Source organism: Lethenteron reissneri, chromosome 9 (assembly GCF_015708825.2).
Source record: "Lethenteron reissneri isolate LAM-NWPU_2019-01 chromosome 9, ASM1570882v1, whole genome shotgun sequence".
Taxonomy (NCBI): Eukaryota; Metazoa; Chordata; class Hyperoartia; order Petromyzontiformes; family Petromyzontidae; genus Lethenteron; species Lethenteron reissneri.
Window position 1 is genome coordinate 3,482,279 of NC_083787.1, and position 23,847 is coordinate 3,506,125.

Below are 23,847 nucleotides of genomic sequence, written 5' to 3' on the forward strand. Positions count from 1 at the left end.
TGCCCTACTCTGCCGTGGCTCTACTTTGCCGTGGCTCTACTCTGCCGTGGCTCTACTCTGCCGTGGCTCTACTCTGCCGTTTCCCTACTCTGCCGTGGCTCTACTCTGCCGTGGCTCTACTCTGCCGTGGCTCTACTCTGCCGTGGCTCTACTCTGCCGTGGCTCTACTCTGCCGTGGCTCTACTCTGCCGTGGCTCTACTCTGCCGTGGCTCTACTCTGCTGTTGCCCTACTCTGCCGTGGCTCTACTCTGCCGTGGCCCTACTCTGCCGTGGCTCTACTCTGCCGTGGCTCTACTCTGCCGTTGCCCTACTCTGCCGTGGCTCTACTCTGCCGTTGCCCTACTCTGCCGTGGCTCTACTCTGCCGTTGCCCTACTCTGCCGTGGCTCTACTCTGCCGTGGCTCTACTCTGCCGTGGCTCTACTCTGCCGTGGCTCTACTCTGCCGTGGCTCTACTCTGCCGTGGCTCTACTCTGCTGTTGCCCTACTCTGCCGTGGCTCTACGCTGCCGTTGTTCTACTCTCGGGCGCATTCTCTCCTTTGACTGCCATTCCATCACAACGTCGCCACGGTGGCGAGACGTTAACTACCTCGCCTGGTACACAGGAGGTCGTGGGTTTTATAACGACCCTGACGCCTGCTGTATATTTGGAGTCTGCGTCTCTCTCTCTCGTGGTCACGTGGTTTTTCTCCGGGTCCTTCGGTTTTTCCCTCCACATTTAGAATCATGCTTTGGGAGTATTTGGCTGCAATACATTTCCACGTGATAAGCCACTTCGTTGAGCTATCATTTGTGGCCAGGTCGCTGCTGAAAAAGAACTGTATAGCTCAGTGGGCCTTAGCTCGTAAAATAAAAACAATATATATTTTTCAATCTCATCCATCGGCCATAATCCCTTCCAGACCAAACCCACTTTACTCTCCTGCAAGCTCTTCCCACTGGCCAGCGTGGTGAAGCATGGTCAGATGCCACGACAGACATGTCTACTGTTTGTTTAACACGTAGGCTTTCGCGACCAATGTTATTCATAATCAACGTTTTTGGGTTTAGATCGCGTTATTTATAAATGTGTCGTAACCCTCCACCACCCGACACGGCCAATCAGTAAAAAAAGTGTCACGTTGACAAAAGACAAATAGTTCACTGCTTTAGCCCACCGGTGTGTTGAAGCCACAACATTTACAATTTGAGTACGACGTTTCGCTGGTAATTGCATCCAGCATCATCGGGCAATTCGCCAGAATGGTGAGGCTCTGCTGTGTCTCCCGTTCTTATATAGAGCAGCAGCAGAGTGACGTCATCATTAACTCATTTTGAAGGAGATTATAGCCCGAGGCAGGGATTATAAGTACCGTGGTGTCGTTTAAACGCAGTTGTTGTCGTGTGATATCCGCTCGGCGACTTTTTCAGAAAATGAATCGTTCTTTTACTGAAACTGAATAACTCGGTTCATCTAGAAGCTCAAATTAAGTTCATGGAAAAAAACGATCTTTCAACGTGCGGAACGAAACGTCGGACATCATGCAGAACAACACGTAGCGTCGTGTGAGCTTCTCTCATGGTGCCATCCCAATTCGTTTGTGAGAATGGTCGACGGTTTAAACTGAAGCTGGGTCGGAGGGCGGTGGGCGGTGGCGGCGCGGTGGAGGGGGAGCGCTCCTGTGCAACGGAATAAGTCGAGGGGATGTTGGGAACCTTCCCCCTGCGACTGGTTTTACAAATGGAGCGCGACAGGTGCGCCCAAAGGAGTTAGTGCCAATTGTGTGCAAAACCATCAATCATCCCATTAGCCACTACGGTCACACCTGATGCAGGGAACGCGGAAAAAGCCACACCGCATGATGGCCCTGCAATCTCTGCGGACCCCATAATTCCGTTGTATGCATGTATGAGTCGTGCATACTGTGATGACAATTTCAACTGACCGAATTGTATCAGGGATGCCGTATGCACGAATGTACGCCTTGTTTGCATCGAGTGTAATTTATACCGAGCGGCGCCGTGCAATGAACGCGTTCAAATTAATATGGGGCTTTTCAATTCCGAGCTAAAGCGCCGAGCGTATTCCGAGTTGTATTTTTGTTTTGCCGCATAGCCGACCCTCTGGGTCCCTCCACTTCACGTTGAGATTTGTGTCCCGTCAGATGCTGCGCTTCACTGCTGCGCGAACTCACCGGCGCTGAGGCCACCCCGTAAATATTCCGTGCTTAAAAGTCGTCGAGAAAATTGTTGCACACGTGGCCACCTGCATAGGTGTTAGGACACGGTCGTGCTTGTTCAAATAAAACCAACTCGCCACCCCATTGGTCACACTCCCCTATAAGAGATAAATATGTTCTACAGTAGTAGATTAACAGTTCAGCGATACTGAGCTAAACCAACTGAGCCCAAATAGTTTATTTCACCTGGTTGAGTCAGTTCTGAGCTAAAATGGTTATCTATTGTTTTACTTGACTTTTGTGTATTCATCTGTTTCAGCTGGTTTGGTGCAAATTTTGAGCTAAAATGCCAAGCTTATTTTGTGTATGTTTATGTATTCTGTATTCATTTATTTCACCTGGTTCAGGGTAAAACATTGAGCTTCATTAATATTTTTAGTTTGCCTCTGTTTCATCTGGTTCAGGCAATCCCCCGTGCCAAATCGCTGGGCTTATACGTGAAGGTGTTGCAAGCGACGCCTTCACTGTCGCTTGTGCTCTCGCCGATTCTGAGACACGATGGTGCGGGTGGTGGTGGTTGGTGGGGCAGTAAGCAGGCTAGCGCCCGGCGTGAGCGAGCATTGTGCAGCTGTGCTCGACACAATTGCAATCCGCGCGGCCCCAGAGCGGGGAACCGCGGGGGCCCCCCCAATGCCGTGGCGAGGTGTAACGGGGTATCATGAATCCGCGACAGAATAAATTATAATTATTCTGACGCTGTCTTTCTGACAGACTTGTTCTGCATCTGAGGACAGCTGCTTGCGTTGTGGCCGAAACGTCGTGAGAATTATTTCATTGTTTTATTTAAATTATTTTATTATTTCCATTCTACGTGACTTTACCGAAAGAACAAAGAAGATGAATCCCTGCAGTCACGAAAGCTTTAAATCGAAAAAAAAATGAAAAATTACTTGATGACATTTTGAATGCATGTGTCTATATGTTCGAGCATTGTTCGAGCTTTGGATCGTTGAAAATCGGTCGATTTCTGTTTAATCGACCTTTGGATTGTAAATTTTTTATTATGTATGTTGAACTTCTTTCGCACCGTACTTAGCCAACCGTGCTAATCGGCAGTGCAGGGAAGGGCAAAAAAGTAAATACATAAGTAATTACGAATGTTTTTTTTTCTATCCAGATTTAAAAGTGTATAGCTCCAGTGGCATCCTAATACCGGAAGGAAGAGTGTTCCAGACTGCCGCAGAAGCACATCTGAAATCGCTCAATGCGGTGACCGTCTTTGCAAATCCGTCTATTCCCCTTACAGTATTCCTTATATGGGCAAAGCCACGCCCAATTGCATCATATTTGCGCCTGACATTTTTCACGTAATTCATCATCACATTGCGTCGCTAATCCATTGCATATCCTTGTCGCAGGGCGTTGCACGGCAGAGCCGTTACAGTCCGCGCTGCCCCCGAGCGAGCCTCCCAGCGCTGTGGCGAGAGCTGAGGAGAGACCCTGCGAGCAGCGACCACCACCACGACCACCACGACCCTCAAGTCTCTCCGCTGACACTCGGCCTAACCGGAGCGGGCAGTGCGCCCACAACCCGGGTGCGCCGTCTTGAAATGCTCATTCGACCCGCGTGACCGCTCGATTTAAAGCAAAAAAAAAAACACAGATTCGGCCGGCTTTTGTGGAGGCTATCTGAGAAATCCACTAACACCGCAATTAGTCACGGCTTCGAGGCAAACAGAGGAAACGGAAAAGCATAAAATTGGGAAGCAGAAAGCCATGTAAAGGGTATTGGGCGTGAAGGGAGGGGCTGTGCACAATGAGAGGGCTTCTCTCGAGACTGACTGAGGATTTGTGATCATGAATGATGGAGGGAGAATGCGCGTGTATATACGTGGTGAATATAAATATATCCCCAAAGAGGCGAGGGCAAGGCACCGATCAAAACGCAGCGAGATGAGCCTTTTAGTAAACCGCATGAGAAAAGTGGAGGCGAGGGAGATGGGGAAGAATTGAAATGGGATCGAGAGCGAAACTGGCATAGCCGTGAAAAAAAAATGGACGAGAGCAGAGAGCGGGGAGCGCAGAAGATTGGGATGTGGATGGCAAAAAGCAAAACCAATTAAAAAAAATGTCAATGTAAGTGAAAATTAAAAATGTAACAAAAATGTAAAGGCATCTTTCGGAACGGATTGGAGTCGCTCAGTCAGACAGTGACTTCACTGCTTAACCGGCGGTGCAATATTTTGACAGGCAAGCGACAACGCATGAAGTGCACCCACACACCGCTTCCCATGATCCGCAACACACACGCACCCCATCACTATCCCCTATAGCCCATGGGCCCCCAACCGCATTGTTCGCCCTCACACGGGGCGTCCGTTACACGGGGAGGACTCGTTTGAGCGAAAAAGAAGAATAAGAAGAATAAAAAATGATTCCCCGCTGAGAAGTCGCGCGCGGGTAAGAGGCGACGTCTCGGCCGTGCTCGCGTTGTCAGGGCGCGGGGCGGTAATTGGAGCCAGCCCCTCGCTGCCCACGTCCTTCTTCGCACCTTTGCCGGGGGGGGGGGGGTCGGGAGGGGGGGGGGAGAGATTTCCGTGCCACTGTCGAACGCCGCAGTGTACGCGCACAAGCGGCAGGCGGACCGAGGCGGAAATAATCTGCTAAGGGGGCATTCCACTCGGTACGTACGCATGGAGGGGGGGTTAAGCCAAATGAGTTCGCTTGCGTATGGGGGGTCTACTGACTATGTGCGTACGAATAGGAAACGAGGTGGGGGGTGGGGGGTGAAGCCTCGATAATAATGTGTCTACGTTGGCCTTCAAATGAGCCACACTTCAGTGTCTCCAGCTGTCAGACAACAAGTCCTGCCAGGAGAGGTGGGACTGTGGGAGAGGTGTCACTCGTGTGCCGCCCCTGACTGCAGCTATCATGCAGCTCAGCAAAATAAGTGGCCAGGGTACGCAAACTTAATTCTTTAATGCAGCCGGCGTGAGATTATCTGTTTGCTTTAACACGTTAATCGTGTCTCCGTGGATTAAATATCTGCCGTTCTATAGGATTCAGGGGGGGTGGGGGGGGTGCGTCAGGTGTGCGTACACAGGCGGGGGGGGGGGGTGTAAAAAGTCCGCGTGCGTACAGGGGGGGGGGGGGGGTCAAGTTTGGACAGATTTTGCGTACGTACTAAATGAGATGTTGAGAAATCCCGCAGTAAGTCTTTACTTGATAAAAAATAATTATTTATAAATATAAATTTATAAATTTATAAATATAAATTATTTATAAATATATAATTATTTATAAATATAAATTATAAAAAAAATAATTATTTATAAATATAAAAAATAATTATTTATAAATATTTTTTATGTTCAAATTATGTTGGCTTGAACTAATTTGTATTTATCATGCTTGCTGTACTAAATAAGATACTAACTTAACTGTTTTGGTGTTACAATTCATCATTTATATGATGTCGGTGCAACATGACATTGTATGTACATTTGCATGTTGAACTTCTTTCGCACCCTACATAGTCAACCGCGCTAATCGGATATGCAGGGAAAAATTATCTGTTGTCAGGATCCTACATGGATTTCCCCTGGGCGACTTCTTCCCCCTCATCTCACTCTGCTCCCCTCCACGCACTCTCCTACCTCTCCCCTCTCATGTCACTCTACTCCCCTCCACGCACATCTCCTACCTCTCCCCTCTCATATCACTCTACTCCCCTCCACGCACTCTCCTACCTCTCCCCTCCCATCTCATCTCACTCTGCTCCCTTCCACGCACTCTCCTACCTCTCCCCTCTCATCTCACTCCACTCCCCTCCACGCACTCTCCTACCTCTCCCTCTCATCTCACTCTACTCCCCTCCACGCACTCTCCTACCTCTCCCCTCTCATCTCACTCCACTCCCCTCCACGCACTCTCCTACCTCTCCCCTCTCATCTCACTCCACTCCCCTCCACGCACTCTCCTACCTCTCCCCTCTCATCTGACTCTACTCCCTTCCACGCACTCTCCTGCCTTTCCCCTCTCATCTCACTCTACTCCTTTCCACGCACTCTCTTACCTCTCCCCTCTCGTCTCACTCTGCTCCCCTCCACGCACTCTCCTACCTCTCCCCTCTCAGTCACTCTACTCCCCTCCACGCACTCTCTACCTCTCCCCTCTCATCTCACTCCCTCCACGCACTCCCTACCTCTCCCCTCTCATCTCACTCTACTCCCCTCCACGCACTCTCCTACCTCTCCCCCTCTCCTCACTCTACCCCTCCACGCACTCTCCTACCTCTCCCCTCTCATCTCACTCTACTCCCCTCCACGCACTCTCCTACCTCTCCCCTCTCATCTCACTCTACTCCCCTCCACGCACTCTCCTACCTCTCCCTCTCATCTCACTCTACTCCCCTCCACGCACTCTCCTACCTCTCCCCTCCTCTCACTCTACTCCCTCCACGCCTCTCCTACCTCTCCCCTCTCATCTACTCTACCCCTCCACGCACTCTCCTACCTCTCCCCTCTCATCTCACTCTACTCCCCTCCACGCTCTCTCTCCTACCTCTCCCCTCTCATCTCACTCTACTCCCCTCCACGCACTCTCCGACTCTCCCCTCTCATCTCACTCTACTCCCCTCCACGCACTCTCCTACCTCTCCCCTCTCATGTCACTCTACTCCCTTCCACGCACTCTCTTACCTCTCCCTCTCGTCTCACTCTACTCCCCTCCACGCACTCTCCTACCTCTCCCCCTCTCATCTCACTCTACTCCCCTCCACGCACTCTCCTACCTCTCCCCTCTCATGTCACTCTACCTACTCCTCCCTTCCACGCACTCTCCTACCTCTCCCCTCTCATCTCACTCTACTCCCCTCCACGCACTCTCCTACCTCTCCCCTCTCATCTCACTCTACTCCCCTCCACGCACTCTCCTACCTCTCCCCTCTCATCTCACTCTACTCCCCTCCACGCACTCTCCTACCTCTCCCCTCTCATGTCGCTTGACTCCCCTCCACGCACTCTCCTACCTCTCCCCTCTCATGTCATTCTACTGCCCTTCACGCACTCTCCTACCTCTCCCCTCTCGTCTCACTACTACTCTACTCCCTTCCACGCACTCTCCTACCTCTCCCCTCTCATCTCACTCTACTCCCCTCCACGCACTCTCCTACCTCTCCCCTCATCATGTCCTTACTCCCCTCCACGCACTCTCCTACCTCTCCCCTCTCATTCACTCTACTCCCCTCCACGCACTCTCCTACCTCTCCCCTCTCATCTCACTCTACTCCCTCCACGCACTCTCCTACCTCTCCCCTCTCATCTCACTCTACTCCCCTCCACGCACTCTCCTACCTCTCCCCTCTCATCTCCTTACTCCCCTCCACGCACTCTCCTACCTCTCCCCTCTCATCTCACTCTACTCCCTCACGCACTCCTACCTCTCCCCTCTCTCTCACTCTACTCACTCCCCCTCCACGCACTCTCCTACCTCTCCCCTCTCATCTCACTCTACTCCCCTCCACGCACTCTCCTACCTCTCCCCTCCATCTCACTCTACTCCCCTCCACGCACTCTCCTACCTCTCCCCTCTCATCTCACTCTACTCCCCTCCACGCACTCTCCTACCTCTCCCCTCTCATCTCACTCTACTCCCCTCCACGCACTCTCCTACCTCTCCCCTCTCATCTCGCTTGACTCCCCTCCACGCACTCTCCTACCTCTCCCCTCTCATGTCACTCGACTCCCCTCCACGCACTCTCCGATCTCTCCACGATCATCTCACTCTATATTCTTCCTCTACATTGTTGGTGTCTTGCTAATACGAGCATAAGTTTGGTTCTAGAGTTATGAATATAATGTCGAAGACATTTAAATAAATCAGTAGAGTGTAATGCCACATATTTCACTCCCTGCAGATTGAGGTATAGTGGAATTTGTGATAATGTGATATCTGTGACCATCTATAGGAAATTACAGCTACATCACCAGGTACAAATAAGTTACTGGAAAAAAAAGTGTGCACACGTATGCGAGATTTATAGCTTCATAGTTTAGTTTCAAAATTCGTCCACCGAGGATATGAAGTGATGAAATCAGCTCGTGTGCAGATGCTAGATGGATTATTAAATCGAAGGATCATGAGACACGGCTACAGATTGGAGACGTCTTTTTCCAGCAGTGGATCGAACAGCGATAATGACAATTATGAACATTTGAATAGTGATTTAAAGCTTTGGTGACTGCAGGGATTCATCTTCTTGGTTCTTTCGGTAAAGTCACGTAGAAGGGAAGTTATAAAATAATAAAAATAAAACATAATAAAACAATTCTCACGACGTTTCGGCCACAACGCAAGGACGGCTGCTTGCGTTGTGGCCGAAACGTCGTGAGAATTGTTTTATTATGTTTTATTTTTATTATTTTATTACTTCCCTTCTACGTGACTTTACCGAAAGAACCAAGAAGATTTAAATAGTGCTAAATTTGCTAACTGCACTTTCATTGTGTTGTGCGGTTTAATTTTGGGGAAAACTTTTAAGCAGCGTCGTTAATTAAAAGTGAGAATTATTTTCCTTTATCAATAGATAGGTGTTTTTTAACTTGTGGCAAAAAGACAACGTGTAAATGTTCTATATCCCCACACGTGTTTGGGTTAATAATAGGGGGGAGCGTTAGTGTAGCGGTTAGCGCACTGCGCTGTGAGCACGGCGACTCGAGTTCGATTCCCGCTCACGGCCAACGCCAGTGACGATTATCTGAGCCTTCCCTAGGTCGACTCTGCCTTCAATGGAGTACCTGGTGCGGTGTGTAAAACATTGGCACTGGGGAGACAAAGGCGGTCCGGGCGTGGTGTTGACCATCCACCCCGTCGTGTGCTTTGCCGGTCTTCATCGGTGCCTGCTAACAGCACTTGCCCCAACAGTCTGTTCAGGTTATACGGGCGGGAATGTTTTGTCTTTGTGTTAATAATGGTAATAATTATCCCATCTAAATGTGTTCAGGAATCCATACGCTTTGGTTCTTTCGGTAAAGTCACGTAGGTATAAAATAAAATAAAATGTTATACCTACGTGACTTTACCGAAAGAACCAACGAGTATGGATTCCTGCTGTCACGAAAGCTTCAAATCAAGATTGTGTTCAGGAAATCAAGCGCTCGACATTTAAAAGCTCAGAGACATGGCATCCTTACAACTTGGAAACCCAACTCTTGATAAAGACATGACCCAAACCCTCCCCTGTGAATAGACTACTTGATGTTTAAGCTTTTATGAGCCAGTGGTAAACTGAACCATAATATCAAGAAAGTACAAGATGAATTCAGTTGTCGAACAGCTTTAAGACCACTTCAGTCAGTACATTTCAGGGTCCTGTGTTATAGCTGTGCTCATACCTCAAATGTAAAGATCTTGCTATTCTTTTTTTCGTCTACCAGTCTAGACATAACAAAGTGAAACCCTACTTTAACGTTTTATAAAAGTCTACATCATATACATCAATGCATGTTTGACACTCAAGTCGTTGGTGAATTTGTAGCTTGGAGAATTACGTGATTGACCTGCAAGCAGAATGCTGTGGGTTAAATGTAGTCACGTGCAGTTTAATGGTCAATCTAAGTGGTTACACACTTCATATGTCCGATGATTGTTTGTTATCCGCATCCCATGTGTTGCATAGAGGATGAAAATTGCATTCTCCCTGTCACGTTGGGGACACACAAACACTCAAACAAGATCTCTATTTTAAATTTGAATGATCGCTCTTTACATCGCATGGGACACTAAGCCAAATAACCCCGTATAACCTGCACAGGCTGTTTGGGTAAGCGCCATGAGCGAGTTCTTATCAACGCAGGTACGGAATATGAGGGGGGGGGGGGGTTGGGGGTTTGCCAGAACCATGCCTGCAACCCTTTCCTCCCGAGTGCTGATGTTTTGGACGACATGCTAAGTACAGCATTAATATAAGGCCGCGTTGACCTAGTGGAGGGCCAATCCAAAAAAATCGCCACTGATGTTGGCTAAGGTCGCTTGGTAGTGCAGCGCGCTAACTACTACACCACTGTTCTGTCGCGTGGGATACTCACGCTTTCACATGTACACACACGTAACAGATCTCAGTCGTAATGCGAATTAGTGGGCCCGTGCGTCACAAGGGATACACATGGAATGCATGCACAGGATCACTATCTGAATATTAATCAACTTGCTCCACATCCTAGGTCATGTTTACTAACCATCAGGCACGTGCAGTATGTAAGGACGTAATCTGAATGGGAACGGAGAAAGCCTGATGAACGGAGAAGGCCTGGTGAACGTGCAAAGGTGCACGAAGTTGGCTCGTGAGGACTGCCCGAGCAAATGATGATGATACGCTTTCTAGTTTTTTTGTGGCCATACTATTGAGCAATAAACTTAATTTGGAGCTATGTATCTCTGTGATATCTGTTTCTACTTTTATGTCTGTCTATATGTCTCTGGTTCTGTGTTTTATCAACCAGGTAGGGTGTTGACTGTTATGTTATCCGACTCTCTGTTGTATTACATTACATTTCTAAGTATACTAGATTTGTGTTTCTATTTCATTTATACCTGATGATGATTGCTTGTGTTGCAATCGAAACGTCGTATGCTAGTATTTAATTTATTATTTTATCTTTATACGTCACTTTAACGAAAGAACCATAGAGTATTGAGCAATAGTTAGTTGATCTGTAGGCCATGTGTGATGGGGTCAAGTGTGGGGCTTCTCCGACTTCTTCCAAAGAAGAGTAGACCAAATACCGCTCCAGCAGGGATCTTTATTGGAGACCCTTCCACCAGCAGTGACGTGAGAGCAAGACATTGCAGGGACGCACCTCTATCTCTCGGCGGGACGACATGAAACATCATTTGCATGCGGATGACAATCAAATTTGCTTTTAAATTTCAATTTAAAGCTTTCGTGACTGCAGGGATTCATCTTCTTGGTTCTTTCGGTAAAGTCACGTAGAATGGAAATAATAAAATAATAAAAATAAAACAGGTGGAGAACAGGTCTGTCGAGAAGACAGAGTCTGAATACATTCAGACTCTGTCTTCTCGACAGACCTGTTCTGACCTCCACCTGAAGACGGCTGCTTGCGTTGTGGCCGAAACGTCGTGAGAATTATTTTATTATGTTTTATTTTATTATTTCCATTCTACGTGACTTTACCGAAAGAACCAAGAAGATGAATAAAATTTGCATTTCGTCAAAATGTCGCCGTTGAGACCAACGTCAGCCGGTGGTTTACATTCTACCGCTCAGCAGTCAAGCGGCAGTGTGGGTCCGGGGCTCGTGGGCTCTCGGCATCCACTGCATTCTGCTGGAAATGCGAAAAGTTCGCGTTGGTATTGATGACCGTTTCATTTCGCCGCTTTCCAGTTGTTAAATGTCTCGGTGATTTTTTTTTTCTTACTCGGCCTCTGTCACTCAAGGCTCATTTTTTTTTCATTTTAGAAACGTCGCTCGTCTTAGTCTTTACTTGTCCATGTCTCATTTTTGGAAATGCCGATCCATGCCTTGGGGTGTCTCAAGGATTGATTGTTGCTATGGTGTTCTGTTTGGTGCCTCTTCCCAAGTCCTGGATGAAATACAATAAAGTCGAAGAAGTCAACTGGCAGAATGTTATCAAGAGTATTTGCGTGTGAACGTATTAGTCCGGTGCTGGTGGACTTCCTACAACGTTTTTAGTAGGTTTGAAGATTCTCCTCCTGACATATTAGGCTATAAAAGAGTGGACAACCAAGTTATCTCACATTTATTGACCACCACCCCCCCCCCCCCCATATGTGTGGCCTTCCTCTTTAGCTTTGTTTGTCGATGGCTGGTGTCCCCCTGTCCGCCCCCCTCCCTCCCACTGGACATCTGTGAAAAAAGGAGATTCACAGCTCATCAGATTCCTCCGGCAGTCTAAATAAAAGATTCTGATTCCGACTCGGCGCCTCCGTGGCGAGATGTTAACCGAAGGTCGTGGGTTCGATCGCGACCCTGACGCCTGCTGTATATTTTGAGTTTGCGTGTCCCTCTCCCCGTGGTCGTGTGAATTTTTCTCCGGGTATTTCGGGTATTTCCTCCCAAATTTAAAATCAACGTGCGATGATAAGCCACTTCGTCGAGCTTGTCTTTATGATGGCCAGCTCGCTTCTGAACAAACGAGCTAGATCGTTGAGTGGGCCTTACCTGGTAAAATAAAATAAAAAAAGTTTAGTTTCAATGGGCGACCGTGGCTTCTATTGTGCGGCAGTTCCGCGGCCTTGGAACGAGCGCCCTGCCCCCAGCGTCACTCGGGGGAAGAGGGCCTCGTTCAGACCCCTGCCTCTGCACGCGCTTTATTCTCTCTCGCTTTCGAGTCTCGCAATTGTCGCCTATTTATTTGCCGTCTTGGGCTTCTTTTTTCTCCGCCTTCGCCTGTGATATATTTTTTTGTGATGTGCGGTGTCTTTCTAGTATCGAGTAGAGGGAACACTTTATCAATTGTATTTTTGCCGTGTTATTATTATTATCGATACGGACATTCTTTTGGACAAAATTGCCGTCAATCAATACTCGACTCATTAATCGCTGCATCGCACGCCTTCAGATGCGCTTCTGCGACCGTCTGGAACGCTCCTCCTTAAAATATTAGGAAGCCACTGGAGCTGTGCACTTTTAAATCTCGATTGAAAACTCATTTCTTTGGAACTGCTTTTAACATTTAGTTTTTTGTCATTCCCCCGCACCTCCGATTAGCACGGTCGGCTAGGTGCGGCGCGAAAGAAGTTCAACGTACACGTGTAAACCATGTCACGCTGTCCGTAAGATTCTCTGGAAAGGGGACTCACTTCGCGCGTAGATTAACGCCTTGGCTTCTCTCTCAACAGAGAGAAAGAAAGAGAGAAAGAGGGCCTCGGCGAGTTTCGCAGAGTTCCTCCATGCTCGCGCCGGCGTGTGGCCCCCGCGTTCACTCTCCTGTAACCGTCAATTAGCTCCGCAATCCCAATGTTAATGACCGCAGGGGTAAGCCAAGCAAGCAGATGGCAAGCTTCTTGATACCGTGCCCACGGCACATTGGCGGCTTAGACCAGATGGGCGTTTGATTTCGCCGAACTTTGCACCCGCCCAGAGGTGAGGTCCCGATCCCTGCCCCTCCCCCCTCGCAAGCGCTGACATTTTTTTTGTCGGATTTGGCCAGCAGAGCGGTCAACGCCAACCGTTTTCATTTCATGGGCAGATCTGCTAACGACGTAAAATACATGTGCGTAGTGTTTATATATATAGATATTCATATATATTTTAAATCCCCCAAATGATATTCCAGTTCATCTTCTTGGTTCTTTCGGTAAAGTCACGTAGAAGGGAAATAATGAAATAATAAAAATAATACATAATAAAATAAAATTGTCACGACGTTTCGGCCACAAAGCAAGCAGCCGTCCACGGGTGAAGAACAGGGCTGTCGGAAAGACAGCGTCCGAATGAAAGTCATTCCGACCAAGAAGATGAATCCCTGCATTCACGACAGCTTTAAATCGAAAGAAATTCCAGTTGTCCGAAGAACCGTATCACATCATTCTACGAATACGATTCCTTCCAGTTGCGAAACTTGCAGTCAGCGGCGCATCACCGCGCGCCCGACGATGGCTCTGCTCCTGAAATCGCTGAGATAAAACATCTTCATCCACCAGTGCGATATGCGCCTTTTAATTCGTTTAAAAGCGTGCGCTTTGTTGAATGTCAATCGCACCGATACAGCACATTTACGTGGCATAGCTTGAGTTTAGCCAGGGTAAATTAAAAAAACATTTCGCGCGCATTTTTTTTGATGCAGTCATTGGTGACTGGGCACCACTGACTCACTCTGAACTCCCGGCATAACAAACAAAAATGGGGGGGGGGGGGGGGGGGTGTGATTTCTGGATTAAAACCCAGCGGCTCCGCATTGCCAAGCTCAGTGCTCTGACTCCTTCATCAAACCGGCCCAGCTCTCACGTCCCAAAGACAGCCGTGCACAGAAATCCGGGGCATTAAGGTGCCTTAGTTTGGGTTCTCTGAGCTTTGCAGACATTCTCGCTTAGTCATACGAATTTATAGCATACACACGCTGTATATATGAGGGGGGGGGGGGGTGCCCAGTCAGCTGCAGACACCGCAGTAAATTCCGTTGAAAAATTCTCCGGCCAACATCAATTGGCTCCTAGGGCGACTCACGTGGAGTCTGCACGGTGGTGACTTTCAGAGGAGAGAAAAAAAGTAAATCACGGACGAGGGTGAGAAGCAGGAGATGAAAAGGTGAGGGATGTTGACTGGGTTCGTTTTGGAGCGAGTAGTGTCCGGGGTAAAAACGTCGTGATTTTTATTGTTTTATTTTTTATAAATTTTAATTTCATTTTTTACCTACGTGACTTTACCGAAAGAACTAAGAGTATGAATCCTTGCAGTCACGAAAGCTTCAAATCTAGAGATTGGGGAGGTTGGAGCAGGGGGCATCGGCGAGGTTGGGGTGCCTCCGCTTTATTTTGGAAGTGCCGTGGGCGAGAGGAGACAATGGGAGAACGCTGGGGGAGACGAGAGAATGCTGGCGACTGTCGATGTGCACACAAACGGCGGTGGCAGATACACTTACACACGACGTTCAAGCTGAGAAACGTTTTACGTTGCTGCTGCTGCTGCCCAAACTCTGCCAAAATGGATTTTAGTGGAGGCTCGGGGTGGAGGTTGGAGAGTGGGCGGAGAGAAGGCGGTGCCGTGAAACTTGGGATTGTACAGCCGCTAAATTTAAGCTCGTTCCAAAAGACCGCCCCTCCTCCCCTCTCCCCCTTGCCCACCCCGTCCCCCGCCTCTACCCAATCAGAGTGCCGTGGACTCATAAAAGAAACGAGCATCTGGCACGGAATTTATTTTTTTGCTGTGGCGGAGGGATCGGGATCGTGATCGTGCCTTGTGCGTCGCACGTGGCCGAGACTCGATTCGTGGTTGCGCGGCCGACGACTCCGCGTCGTCGCCTGCCTCTCGCCAATGATCGTCCCATCACCCGCTCCTCGTTGTGTATCCAAAGAGCACCGCGGCAGCGTGAATATATACATTTTCGTGTCTTAAATTGGGTAAAATGCTAAGTCGTACAACAACAATAATAACGTTGCATATCCACCCATCGCATGTCCGCCCTGACCAATTATGCGGCCACATCCATGTCAGCAGTTGTGCGTGTTGCAACTCTCAGTTCACATTGTAGAGAGCAATACAAGGGGACCTGTCGACGTTGCAGATGGTCCACAAAGCTGAGCGAGAATGTTGCTGGCCCGACGGACGTTGTTTTGCAAATGCTTATTGTCAAAACTTGAACAGGACCCAGAACAAGTTTGCACAAATTTAATTAAGAGGACATATTGAGCATATGGTGTGAGGGATGACTTTGGAGAGCTATATTCCCATGGTTCCAGACTAATAACAATATACAGGCCTTTGTCAATTCATAGCTAGACGATGTAGGCCTGCCTGTGCTGGGTTGTTGGTGGGTATCGTTGGACCATACTTCACTAAACGAGTCCGTGCCGGTTGGTGAAGGTGGGAGCCCAGGAGCAGTTCAGATGCCACTCACCACCGATATTAGCCATGGCCACAAATTACAATATCAGGAAGCCAGGTTCATAACTCTGCGCTCGAACCGCTGCACCACTAATCCACCCCAATAGTAAGAACTATTCATAATCAACGTTTTTGGGTTTAGATCGCGTTATTTATAAATGTGTCGTAACCCTCCACCACCCGACACGGCCAATCAGTAAAAAACGTGTCACGTTGACAAAGGATAAATAGTTCACTGCTTTAGCCCACCGGTGTGTTGAAGCATGAAACCACAACATTTACAATTTGAGTACGACGTTTCGCTGGTAATTGCATCCAGCATCATCGGGCAATTCGCCAGAATGGTGAGGCTCTGCTGTGTCTCCCGTTCTTATATAGAGCAGCAGCAGGGTGACGTCATCATTAAGTAAGAAATATGCCAATTATTTACCCAGGAAAACCTTGCTGAGTCTTAAGGGGGTTTTTTTTCAGCAGGGTTTTACATTAGGAGAGTTTGACCAATTCTATGTATGAGTGCTTGGGTTGACTCGCCTTGTTGGAAATGAAAAATCGTTGTCAATTCATACGGAAGGGATGAAGAGTCAGTAAGAATCAAATGGAGAAATACTTCTGCTGGAGTTTTGCTTGCTGGATGGGGCTGCAAAAGTAACAGGAGTTGAACTCAACTCTGGAAGATGCCTGCGGTCGTGGGTGGCGACAGCTCAAGAGAGGAAACACTCAATGTGCAGCTAGACACGCAAAATCACACTATGTTCATTTTCGTTGATTGTTTTGTTTTTTTGGCACGGCCAAAAACCCATTTGGTAAATAAATGCTCATTTTTGATTGGGACCTGGTGACACCATAGCAACCGGGTTATCGCGAAAAAACACAACAAATGAAACGATCCAAAAACAACTGCATTTGTTCGTGGTATATTGACCTAAAGTCCATCACAGGATTTTATTTCGATTTAAAGCTTTCGTGACTGCAGGGATTCATCTTCTTGGGTTCTTTTGGTAAAGTCACGTAGAATGGAAATAATAAAATAATACAAATAAAACATAATAAAATAATTCTCATCCAGAGAATAATAATAAAAATAAAACATAATAAAATAATTCTCATACAGAGAATTATTTTATTATGTTTTATTTATTTTATTTTATTATTTACATTCTACGTGACTTTACCGAAAAAACCAAGAAGATCCATCACAGGATCTTTCTGAAAAAGAGCATTGCTATTATTCATTCACCGGCATCGCGATTGTGTAGCTCGCGATCAGTCGGAGTTTTCTGCTTGATTTACTGTCATACTCGGCAGGAGATGCATTACATAGTTCACTGGTGACAAGAATGATATTTATTTTTTATCTTTAGCATTAAACTTAACGCAATTTGGACCTTCACTTCAAACCTGTCCGATGTGTAAGAATAACCAACTTCCTGGATCATAACATTTTTTAAGGGTTAATATTCCAATGTTTTCGGTTGTCAGATTGTTCTGGTTATTAACAATACACTCGACTCTGTTTTGTGGAAATGACACTTTTGCAGCCATTCTAGAACACCATGAAAATGTTACATCAGTCACTCAGTCACTCAGTCATCATCTGTATTATGTATTCAACGTGAACGTGCGGCTGTGGTGTGTAGACATTGTTACACAGACACCTGTCTGGGTTTCAATGCCGATCATGGTGCGCTTCAGTAGCTAATAAACCCCTGGGCTGGATTTCAGTGTAAAGCCTTCCGTCCAGGTGAAGTCATGATCGGTGGGGATGCAAAGGTGGTTGGTGTAGGTGTATTTGGCACGAAAGCCATGTCGCGTAGCCAGCAGGCCACAATAAGCGTTCATTCGTAGACGCATTTCTCAGCCGTTTATCGTAAATTCATAGGTGTGTGTCAAAGTAGTGAAGGTTGCTTTAACAGTATTTCATCTCCAACATTGTTGTTGTTTTGAACTCCTGGTTACTTCCAACACACGCATTATGTCAAGTGGTTAATTTTGGAATTGATCAAATGATAATACTAATATAATGAGAAGAAAATTGATAATCGCCTTTATCAATCCAGGAAAGTTTAACCGAGCCTCAAAAGTATATTTTTTCAGGAGGATTCTGTAACGAGATGTTTGCCCAATTCCTTCAGCAGAGCCTTGCCACTTGGGAGGAAACTGGGGCACCGAAAGAAAGTTTTCAAGCAAAGTTGGTTAAGGCTCAAAATGTGTCCACACAGATGGGTTATATAATCTATTGTTCTACACTATGGGGACCTCATTTGCCAGTAAAAATATGATAATTGGTTCTTTACCCTTCTATCTGGCAACAAAACTGACACCTTTTTGCAAGGAGTCATGTTTGCATAGACCGCAATACCTGCAGTCATAACACAAACAAAAGAACATAACTCTGATAATGTGCACTGTCCTTGAAGTTGATTGGTCCACACCCGAGACAGCTTTCCTTCGAGCCTAGTCTCATATGGGTTGGACCAGATGACGCCAAAAGGCGCACCTTTTGGCGTCATCTGGCCTTTTGGCGTCATCTGGTCCAACCCATATGAGACTAGGCTCGAAGGAAAGCTGTCTCGGGTGTGGACCAATCAACTTCAAGGACAGTGCACATTATCAGAGTTATGTTCTTTTGTTTGTATTATGACTGCAGGTATTGCGGTCTATGCAAACATGACTCCTTGCAAAAAAAGGTGTCAGTTTTGTTGCCAGATAGAAGGGTAAAGAACCAATTATCATCTATTGTTGTAATTGCCAACCCCCTGGCTGCTCTGCAGCGCGAGCCTTCAACACCTGCTGTGGGCAGGCAGTGGCTCCCGTCCAATTGCCGAGCAAACTCATCTACCCGCTAAGTGCGTTGAGCTCTTCAAAGATGTGAAGAGAGAAGGGGCACATTCCCTCTCGGGGGCTTGGTCCTCGGCGGGTGGACGAAGCGAAGATGGCCAAATAAAACAAGGTGGGAGGGGAGGGGGGGCGATTGACTGAGTAGCCCCCTCTCTGGATTCGCCTGCCGCAAAGGGCACCACTCACAGCAGAGGGTGGAAGGGGCGGGAGCCATTGACTGAAGAGCACAAAGGGCGTGGAGGTGAGTGGTCAATTAAGGTCGAGTTGGATTGCATCCCGAGGCTCGCTTGTTTTAAGCAGTCGCTGTACTGGTAAAATCATGATGAGGATGATGACGACGATAATAATTCTAAATCTAGAATTGTTATAACAACACTCCTGCAACATCAGAGCCCAGCGCCACATTAAATACGCACTACAATGACAATAGTTGAAAGCGATTTGAAGCATGTTTTAATGGTTTTGGGTGGGTCTGACTTTTTTTGACGCCGTGTGACGAGGAGGGGGGGGGGGGGTCCAAAATCGTCCAAAATCGCGTGACGTCATTTATGGACGACCCCATACCACGAGAGACCGTTTGGGTCATTGTCGGAAGAAACCCGAGCAACCCGGAGAAAACCCACACGCAGCGACGCGAGGCCGTGACACTCAGCACCCCCCCCCCACCTCCTGACAACAGCTTGGAGCCTCACGCCCACTACGACATCTGGCAAGTTCGAGTAGTGGCCGATCCAAGCAAGTTCTAACTGGGCACGACAACTGCTTTAGCCTTGCGAGGCCGACGGGATCGAGCCCGTTAAAGTGATTTGGCCGCAGGCATAGAGAAGTCGTACGCGCGTGCACACACACACACAGGACTTCGTCTCTTTCGCTCTCTCAGTGCATTCGCTTTTCTCCACCCCCCTACCCCCGCCCTAAGAAAGTAGAGTGTGAATGCAGAAGAGCGCATTAATCATCGCCTGGACCACAGCCCGCTCCCACTCCCGTCGCACTCATGCGTGGAGAGGCTTCTGCACGGGCATGCAGATTGCGACTCGCACAATGACTTCATAGTGCGCTCCACCAAAGACTGTCGTAGCGGCTCAGATGGGAGGGGGGGGGGAGAGAGAAAAAATACAATAAGCACCACACTCGGCGTGACCATCAGAATGCTAAAGTTGCCGCTGGCTTTTTTTGCCCCTCGTTTGCATTTATCAGTGGACAGGCGCCCTGGGAGCGACTTTTCGCGATGAGAGAGCGAGAGAGATGGGTCGGTTGGGCTATTGCGCTCCTTGATCGCTGCAAGATTTATTGCTGCAAATTATGAAGTGAATAACTTCCCCGTGAGTGAGAATCGCCGTGGAAAAGTGAACGGAGGTGAGAATCCCCGTAGAGGAGATTAATTCTAGATTTGAAGTTTTCGTGACTGCAAGGATCCATACTCTTTGGTTTTTTCGGTAAAGTCACGTAGGTGAAAAGTAAATAAAAAAGAAAACAACTGAATTAAATCACGACGTTTCGGAAGCAACACAAGCCTCCGTCATCAGGTGTGACTGCTCCAGCAAAATTATTTTTCATACGCTACAGTAATTTTGCTGGAGCAGTCACACCTGATGACGGAGGCTTGTGTTGCTTCCGAAACGTCGTGATTTAATTTAGTTGTTTTCTTTTTTTTTGGTTTTCACCTACGTGACTTTACCGGAAAAAAAACCCAAAGAGTAGATAATCTCCGTGTTTGCAAGCTGCAGTGGTGCGCACGCGTGCAAACGATGTTTAAAATGTTTATTTCTTCCTCAATCCACTGCTGGATGAAGGCCCTCCCCACACTCTGTTATTTTTAACGTGCTTTGCCTACTTTGTTCAGTGCGGATTGAGAAGTGGGGGGGGGGGGGGCAGAATTGGTGTTAGCCATGGCTGGGAATTGAACCAAGGTCGCCGGATTCATAGCGCAGTGGCTCTTAGCTGCTGCACCACCACTCTGCTCACGAACTCTTTTACTGTGACCTAAATTTCAGTTTCATATGTTGTGTGTGTGTGTCCGTGACTCGCCCAGTGCCCTGACACATCGTATTTATAATTCAGTAGCATTGTAAAGTGCCTTGTTCTAAATCAAACCCAAAGACCCCAATTTCACCCTGGTCAGACCGTCGGTGCTGAAAGCTGCTGTTAGCGAGCACCCACATCATAATAAAGCAAATTATTTACCGGAGAAGGCTCACTGAGTCTGTAGTACAACACGTGTGTTAACATCCAAGCGTGATGATTATATCGCTTAACCCTCCGATTGGCCCCACAGTGGGGAACGTTATGTTGCAGTGTAAATAATAATAATACCACTAAAATACTCGGGAAAAAATTCAATGAGTCTCAGGACTTTTTATTTTTTTAATGAGAGTCCACGTAGTAAAGGGATGTTTTGGCTGATTCCACTGTGCGATTTGCTCGTGGGAGGCAACTGCATTTCTGTGCTTGGGTGAAACCCCATGCACACTAGGGGGTGACTATCAGCACTGCCAACTCTTTGCCTCACCTCCAATGAGCGCGGTTGGCTACGTATGGTGCGAAAGAAGTTCAACATACATACACCTCGCCCACCCCATGTCTACAACACGTGGCGAGCTCTGGTGGTCACCCGTCCGAGTATTACCCAATCTCGATCATGTCTAGCTTCCGAGATCTGACGAAAATGGGCACATTTATGCTTATCTGACTGAAGGATTTTTTTTTAATTAGAGCTGGCCTGTCGGGTGATTTACGTAATCGATGACCCAACCGACAATCAGTTTGATGACGTGACGAATCGATGAAAGGAAAAGGTTGGGACAAAAGTGTCTCCTGTGCCACCACATGTGACCCTGGACGAGAATCAGACACGTGATGAGCCCCTTGGTTGAGCTATCACTTGTGGCCAGGTCGCTTCTACATACGTAATATTTTAAAATACTTTTTTAAAAACACGCTTTAATGAAATGTAGCGTACTCGTAATGGCAGAACTCCACGACCTAAGGGACCATGGTGAGTTACAGCCAACGTTAGTTGAGCGTGGACAATTAGACCCAAGCCGAAACATAACATATAAAAAAGAATGTTTATTTTTATAGAATATAGTATTGTCATCAGTATGACATAAGTATACCAAGTTTGCAATCGATACCACATTGGGAAGTGGGTTAAAATTGAGTTACACGATTTGAGGATACAACAACAAGACACAGAGTGAGTTAATAGAAAGCGTGTAAAAAAAGAAGCTAAATGCTTTATCTGTTAAAATAAACGTAGATGTTGATTTGAAATGTTTAATGATTTGCCTGCCCTTCCGATACGTTGCACTCGTGTCGTATTTTCATATTGTTGTTGTAACTTTATGATCCACTCCAACTGGGCATCTGTGAAAAAGAGCTTTATAGCTCATCGGATTCCTCCAGTGTAAATAAAGATTCTGATGAGCAGGACTTGATCATGTCAGGCCTTGTCAGTTCATTTCAAATATATATGTGTATTGTAGCTTTGTGCTTATCTATCGTAAAATTGTGTTCCGTTATAGCTGTATAAAAGTTCTTAGTTTGGGTCTCATTGGGGTCTTAATTATACCCAAACACACACCACGTAACTCTAATGGTTATACGATTCACTGTGCTGGTGTGGACATGTATTATGTAAAACAAAGCGCATGACAGACACTAATTCTCAGGCCGTGCGCGAGCCCAGCCTTCGTCTCTAAGTTCTCGCAGTGTACGCTTCTCTAAACTAATTTGAGCTTCACCCAGACAACTCATTGGGGTGAAGAAAATATAAAGAAACTTCAAATGTTTTAATCAAAGTGTATTCAAATACGTTGGGCAACGTGTTTTGTGTTTTTTGGAAGCGAGTGGTTTCTCATCAACGGCCACTCCAGGCATTGTGCGCTGTGATTTACGCATTGTTTATGCCGCAACGGTTCATCGATTTGCGGATTGTGTGTGGTCGGGAATGGTGTGCGTATTCTCGCCTCTTCTAAGGCGTCGTGCCACCGTGGTAGAGTGGGCAAGATGCCCTCTGGAGGAGTGATCATGACCTCGCTTTAGTGGAGGCTGTTCTGCAAGCAGTGACGTGAGCAGGAAATCGCAGGGCTGCAGCTTGACTATTTTTTCCCCCGCTCACGTTTTAACTGTCTCTGAATGGATGGAATCCACCACGCGTTCTCTTATTTAAACTTAAATTATATTCACTACATCCTAAACTATTTTTTTCAATCAAATATATTTTTACGCATCGAATGAGTAATTTTGTTGTTGGTAGGGCGTCCACATTTGCATTCGAAGTGATCCTATCAAGTTTTACAAACGTTTTATAAATTTGTTACGTAATACAAATGTGTAAAACGGAAACAATCCGCAGATGTACATGTTGGCATCGCTTGACACAATGCTCGTACGTGCATTGTCGTGCGCACAGTAAATAAAGATGTAAGGGAATAAACATACGAGTGAAATGGTAACAAAGCGTGCGTCGTACGTAAGGGGTCTGCCCTGAGCCTTGGCATATCTCAGACAGATGGTCTGCGGCTGTGTTTGGCTGCGTGTAATGTGAGGAGCGCGCGTACACTCGCATACGGCTGCTCTTCAAGACGAACGGTTACATTTCCCACTCATCAGAGATGCACATGGAATACATAGATAGGATTGTTACTCACGGATGTACAATCTAATAATGCTCCACAAGGGCCAGAGAGTCGAGGCTTGGCACAAATGTGGTCAAGTGCATGCTTGCAATGAGACAAATCTGAAAACCTCCACAGATATATTTGTGCCCAATATAATGTGGCCCCGAGGTTGATTGGTTTCACTCAAGGGAGAGGATCAGCACACATTTCTACGTTGCTCAAGGCTCGTGATAAACACTTAATATATGGTCTCCATCATCAATGAACCTGGTAAACTGCCTCCCAATGGTGGGTGAAACTAAAGGCAATCGAATGAGAGAAAACAATGCAACTGCTTACAAATACACAAAACCCATGCACCAATTCACACTTAAATAGAACCTAAGCAGATCGGAGTGCAGTTCGTACTTTGATAGGAGACGGCCTGAAAATACCGAGTGCTGTAGGTTTGGGCTGCGAGGTGGCCTGGAGTAGGCAGTACACAAATGTACGCTTTGGTCTGTCCGTGCAGACCTTTGACTGTTATCCACTAATGTGAATGGATTTCCCATGTGTACTCCACTTTCCTCCTCCATGACAGATTCCTCATGGATGGAATTGTCCAAACATAAAAAAACACGTGACTCTCTTGAAAAAGCG